The sequence below is a fragment of the Elephantulus edwardii genome, unplaced genomic scaffold (genome assembly GCF_000299155.1).
Source record: "Elephantulus edwardii isolate Elephantulus edwardi_28Jun2011 unplaced genomic scaffold, EleEdw1.0 scaffold00119, whole genome shotgun sequence".
Lineage (NCBI taxonomy): Eukaryota > Metazoa > Chordata > Mammalia > Macroscelidea > Macroscelididae > Elephantulus > Elephantulus edwardii.
The window spans coordinates 10,306,697-10,313,466 of record NW_006399869.1 but is presented as its reverse complement, the minus strand read 5'-3'; the positions used below and the strand labels follow the sequence as shown (position 1 = coordinate 10,313,466).

The window sequence follows — 6,770 nt, the reverse complement described above, 5'->3', positions numbered from 1 at the left end:
GGATTCAAGCCATATGAAATAATTGACAATTTCAATCTTTTCTCCATCTATCATTGGCCCAGAGGTAAGGATTTTTGTTTTCTTGATGTTGATGCATAGTCTAGATTGAAGTAGTCTTCAGTCTTCAACAGCAAGCATTTCAAATCCTCGTAGCTTGCTAATGAATCATCCTTTAATTCCAATGCCACATTCTTCTTCATAAAGTCCAATTTCTCAAATGATTTGTCCAGCATATGCACTGACTAGGTATGGAGGAAAGATACAGCCCTGAGGCTCACCTTTATTGATTTTAAATCATGCAGGATTCCCCTGCTCTGTTCTGAAAACTTCTTGGTCTATGTACAGGTTTCACATAAGCATAATTAAGTGTTCTGGGATTCCAGTTCTTCTCAGTGTTAGGCATAATTGGTTCTGATCCATACAATAAAATACCTTTGCAGAGTCAATTGAGCACAAATAGATATCCTTTTGGTAGTTTTTGCTTTTAGCCAAGATCCACCTGACGTCAGCAATGACACCTCTGTTGCCACAGTCTCTTGAATTTCTGGCAGTTCTCTGTAGGTATACTGTTCTAGCCATTTTTTTTTATAATCTCCAGCAAGATTTTACTTGCATGTGATATTTATGATATTATTTGTTAATGTCCACATTTTGTTGCATTACCTTTTTTGGTAATAGGAACAAATCTGGACCTCTTCCTAATTTCCTGGTACAGTTTGGTGAGCCATCAAGGGCTATATCTGCTTGTTTAAATATGTCAATTGGTATGACATCAATTCCTGAGGCCTTCCCCCTCACCCCCTGTGCAAATGGTGTTGCTTTTATTGAGATTCAAATTTTAGTTCCAGTGTTAAGACAGAGGCTATAGGAAACTTTCCTTACATTGTCCACAAGCTCTGGGACTGGTTTTGGTTTACATTTGCAGTGGGAATGTGTAGTGAGTGGGTGGTTGCCAGTGGAAAAAACAGTGATAGCATGAAACTGATTCTCAAAGTAAAACTTATGGAAATCCATCCCTTCCACCAGATTGCCAAGGGCCTCGGGCTCAAAGGAAGTGAGGCTGGGATCACAGATCTTCGTGTAGACCTCAAAGTCCCCATTGTTGATGGCCTCAATCAGCTGTTCTGTGATCTTAACGAGCTCCTGTTTTTGCACTTTGAGGCCCTCACTTCTGTGGTGGTATTGCAGCTCTCCGTGGAACCCTTGATCCTGTCTGTAGCATTGTGCACCACAGTGGTTTGTGGCTCCCTGACACCGCTATCTGACTTCATGTTCAATAGGCTTTTGGCAGCTGAGAAATTCCTGGAGACAAGCATGGTGGTGAGGATGGCACCCTTCAGGTTTCTTCGGGCATTGAACTTGAGCAAGCATTCTACAGTCTCCTGCCGATGCATCATAGACGCCACAATGGATCGTTGGCAGACCCATGGGTGCTTGAGAGCCTGGTCAGCTGTGATGTGCTTTGCTGGGTTGATGGTCAGCATCTGGTTGATCAAGTTCTTGGCCTCAGGAGTTACCGTGTCCCACTCTGGTGATGGAAAATTATAGGCTCCAGCCTTGATCTGCTGATACAGCTTGTGCTGATCCTCGTCCCAGAAGGGAGGGTATCCCACCAGGAGGATATACAGGATGACCCCGCAGGCCCATATGTTCACGGGCTTTCCATAAGGATCTTTCCTCAAGACCTCAGGGGACAAGTAACCTGGGGTGCCGGCAAAACCAAACCAAGCCTGCTATTCTCCCTGCACTTCGATGGGTAGGCCAAAATCTGCCAGTTCGACAGCGACCTTGCATTTACTTGCCAGTAGCAGCCCTTGCATTTACTTGCCAGTAGCAGGTTCTCAGGCTTCAGGTCTCTGTGGACAATGTCATGCTGGTGGATGTGGTTAACACTCTCCAGAATCTGACGTATACAGTGACTGGCATCAGCTTCACTGTAGTACTCTCTGGCCACGATGTCTTCAAACAGTTCTCCGGCAGTAACAAGGTCAGACACGAGATAGTGAAACCCTTCTTCAGAAATACTGTCATGGAGGCGCACAATATTTGGATGCTTCAAAAGTCGGCATATTCGATCTTCACGTTCTAGTTGCTGGTGATCCCGGACAGACAACTTCTTGGTATTGATGATTTTTGCGGCATACACTTGCGTGGAGGTTTTCTTCGCACACCTGCGGACCATATAGAAAGCACCCTTACCGAGCTCCTTGAAGAGCTGGTAGTCGTCGGTGAAGCGGGTGCAGGTGGCGGTGGTGGCCATGCTGGCGGGCGGGCGGACACGGCGGTGCAGCCTGCACCAACGTCGGTGCACAGTCACCGCCCGAGGCCTTATTATTATTTTTTTTTTTTGCTAAAACCTTCAATGTAGCTCGAGTTTCTTCCTTCATCACCATTGGTTCTTAATCTTATGCTACTTCCCAAAATGGTTCCTTGCCTGTCAATTATTTTTATTATAGTGACTTAGTGAATTTGTTCCATTTTTTGATGCTTCCTGAAGAGATGCAAATCAAAACAACAATAAAGTATTACCTCCTCCAGCAACAACAGCAAAGTTCAGCAGGACACCACACAACGTTAATGAGGAGGCAGAGAGATTTGAACTCTTGGGCACTGCTGGCGGGAATGTAAAATGGTACAATTACTATGGAAAGTAGTCTGCTATTTCCTCAGAAAGTTGAATATAGAAATTTTATTGACCTAGTTAGTCCACTGCTGGGAATACACCCTAAAGAAATCAGAGCTGCAATACAAACAAACGTATGCATATCCATGTTTGTTGCAGCATTAGTCACAATAGCAAAGACACAAGGCAGCCCAAGAGCCTATCAACAAATGCATGGTTAGAGAAACTGTGGTACATTTATACAATGACATATTATGCAGCATTGAAAAACAATGAAAACTGGTGAAATCTTGCACAACATGGATGAGACAAGAGGACTTATGTTGAGTGAACTAACTCAGTCACAAAAGGACAAATACTGTATAAAAATCACAAAATAGGATGGTTAGGAGGATTGTGAGGAGAGCAGAAAAAGAATGGATAGATAATGAACATTGGAATGAACCTACTGGGATAGGTGAAAGGAATGTCAATCTGAAATGAATGAACAATTGGACAGTGTATATTGCAATTAATAATCTGGAACAGGACATGCATTATGAATTGAATCGAGGGAAGTGAGGAAAGCAAACAAAACAGATGAATGAGTGAAAAACCAATTTCTTTGTAAATTTTCATTCAAATCACAAGAAAAAAGAATTACAAAAAATTATAAAAAAACAAATCTCTAATTACTTCCTTTTTCTCAGTGGTTAACTCTTCTGGGACTGCTGATGTTCCCTTCTTCAAATTCATGTCTCCATTTGCTCCACGCATGTTCTCTGGCTTCTTCCTACAACATGTTAACTACAGCATTTATCTTTGCGTGTCTTTTACACATACCACTGTCCAGATTACCCTTTGTCCAGAATTTTCACTTTACCATCTTCTAATAGTTAACTCCTATTATCCTTACGAACTTGCCTGAGGTCTGATTTTCCCCAGGAAGATTCTCATAATCCTACTAATCTAGGTTGGGTGTCTTTCCTTGCTATTATTCTATAAGTATTTTAATTTGCCTATCACCATATTATAATTTCTTCTAGGGCACAGGGTCAGATTTATCTCCAGCAAAAACCAAGCCAAACAAAGAACCACCTATGTTTGCTAAATAGGCCAGTAAATAGTAATAGTTGTAAAGAACATACACTTCAGAATAACCAATCATATGAGACCAAAAAAGGCATTTGCCCCAAAACAAAGCCCATAAAGCTGGAAGATGCAGGAAAGAAAGATGGACTGAAATCAGAAACCAGAAGATGAAATGGGAAGATTACATTGTGAGAATTGCAGCTAATGTCACAAAACAAAACACATATAAATTATTGCATAGAAAATTAATTTGTACAGTTTGTCCTGGAGAGGGTAAAGCCAGGCTGCTCTTTGGAGGCAAGGATTCTGAAGCTTTGTCTGACATACTTTGGACATGTTGCAAGGAGGCACCAGTCCTTGGAAAAAGACGTCATGCTTGCAGGGGTGGAGGGACAGCACAGGAGAAGAAGACCCTGGATGAGATGGATTGATTCAGTGACTGGGGTAATGGGGGTAGGTGTGTCAGAGACAGTGAGACTGGCACAGGATAGGGCAGAGGTTAGGGTTGTTGTACACAGGATCGCTATGAGTCACAGGTGACTCGAAGGCACACAACAACAGCAATCTTTCACCCAAAGGAAAATGGAAAAGTAACGTATTACATAAAGAAGAGTGCAGATGGCTTTAACCCAATGGAGATGTGGGCGGAGCCAGTTTTGCAAATGTTATTTCTGAGTCTATTAGACACCAGGTGGAGATGTCAGGTACATATATTTTCACTTCATTGGGTTTAAGTTCTTTTCTCTCCTTTGTCTCTGTACAAAGAAGTAACAATACTTATTGGTGGTTCCTTTGCTTTCAAGGTGGTGATCTATGTAGGACAGAATTTAATGCTGGGGCTCAATTAAGAGGCAAAAGATGAAATAGAGGTAGTAGTTTTACCAAGAGTAATATTATAAGGTCTGTATATCTAATTTTTAAAACAAACTAAGTTTTACAAGGTTAGAAAGGGACAGCCCTTCTTGTAGGACGTCACAAAATCTGTTCTTAGCCACATATGTGACACACAACCTACGCCAAGTGTTTAAAATAAGCTTAGATATGGCTCATAAATAAAATTCTCCTAGTGCTCATGAAGAGATTTTAAAAACAAAACAGAACAACAACCCACAGACGTGTTCTGGGGGTGGGAGTGCAAACAAAAATAAAGGTCTGGTATCAGAACAGCGGAGCAGAGCTGGGTGGAGGTCTGGTGACGCATCAGCATTTGTGTTGACCTTACACACTAGGACTTGGCTCAGGACAGGACATGGAGTGAAAGGAGGAAAAAACACAATCTGCAGGATCACTCTGATCTTAAAGAGCAATGCAATACTCTGTTCTGAGTTCAGGAGCGTTTGCTCTGTTCAAGGCAAAGCTGTAGCTGCCAATTAAATTTTTCTAATCATGGCACAGAACTTGCTGTCCCTCTCTCCTCTTAAGGACTTCACATCTGTGCGTGTCTTAGGGTGGTCTTGAGTCTGATAAACAAGCACGTTTCCACTACCTTATTTTCATGGCCATTTAGGTGTCTGAATCCGTGTGAGTGATTACATAAGGTGGAGAAGAACGATTCCCTTTCCAGTTACAAACAAACACAATGAAGCAACTCAGAGCCAATGTCTGGGTTCAAAATGAATGCCAACTACGGCCTCAGCATGCGGGCCAGGCTTCTGCTCTGGTCCAACTTTCAATCCCCTGGGCTGCGTCGAGGCTCCACAAGCAGTCCGAGATGTGAAGCCACAGCTGCGGGGTCTTCTGGAAGCAAGAGTAGGGTGCGAGAAGTGTGGGGGACTCAAGTGAGACATGGAAGAGAGGCAGAAACGCTGAGAAAAGGTGAGTACTGAGCTTCTCGCTCGGGGCACCAAGACTCGAGCAGCTGCTTCCAGGCCTGCAAACATCGGATCCAGCGAGCACAGCCAAGGGCGCTACGCCCCACGGCCGACCCCAGTACCACGCTCACCTGGTCGCGACCGAAGGTGCAGTGACAGAGGCGAGGGCGCGGCCGCCCGGCGGCGCGGGGAGCGAGAGGGGCGGGGCTGGCGCGCCGCGAAGTCCCGCCTTCCTATGATGCGGCGGCCAGCGACTCGCCCCGGCGCTGTCACTCACTCCTCACCATGGTTGCAGCACAAAGCAACAAGCCCCGGAGGCCGCTTCCTCCCTGAGGAACGGCTCCCGCGGCCGGAGAAGGCGCAGGAGGAAGAGGCGGAGGAAGAGGAGGGGAATCGCCGCTTCCCAAACACTCTGGAAGAGAGCTGATCGCTGCTCTCTGCTTTCTGTCGCCGGACGCCCGCCACCGGCAGTCCGGACCCGGGCTTCCCGCGGTCCCTTCTGTTCCCTCTCCCGCCCCGCGCAGACAAGGAACAAAGTTGCCGAGAGCGACTGGGCCAAGGCTGCTGCCCGGCCGGCTGCTTTGGCCGCGGCGGCGCCGGCACCGGCACCGGGGCTGTCCCGCTCTGGGAGCGCTGATGGGGGGAGGCGGCGGCGGCAGAGCCCTCGGCGGCGGCCCGAGCAGCGGAGGTGGCGGCGGCGGCGGCGGTGCGGCCCGAGGGAATGCAGCAGCAGTCGGGAGGCACGGCCGAGCCCAGTAGACGGAGACCCGGAGCGGCGGCGGCGACGACGGCGGCCGAGGCCACCAGTCTTCACAGCGCCCAGACCTGAGCCAGACCCACCCGAGCTTTCCGACCGGCGACTGCGCCACCCCAGGACCCGAGGATCGGGGGCGCGCGGGAGAGCCAAGTGTTTCCCGGAGACCCTGGGCGGAGGCACGAGCCTCTGAGAGGAGGGGGCGACTTCGGCGCGGGAGGCAGAGGAAGAGGCCCCGCCTGCATCCCTCCCTGTCCCCACCGCGCTCCTGTCTCTCTAAAAATAACTCAGTCCCGCCGAGTCCAAGAGGAGCAGCCGCTGTCCCCCGAGTGGAGCCGGGGGAGGCGTGTCGAGCCGGGACCCGAAGGGAGCAGGCGTGCTAGGAAGCCTCCCCAGACCCGCGAGGAAGAGTAGGAGGAAGGGGAGTTGCCGTCTGCGTGGTCCGTCGCGGGCTTGGTTTGCAGGAACCCCAGATCGCCAGTCCTGGGAGCTCCGCGCTGCGCGAGCCCGG

The 6,770-nt window shown here is 47.9% G+C and overlaps 1 pseudogene; it reads right to left on the bottom strand.

Moving 5' to 3' along the window:
* Window positions 1-831: 831 nt before the first annotated feature.
* On the bottom strand, window positions 832-2,260 carry LOC102850609 (annotated as a pseudogene).
* Between the last annotated feature and the right edge of the window lie 4,510 nt (window positions 2,261-6,770).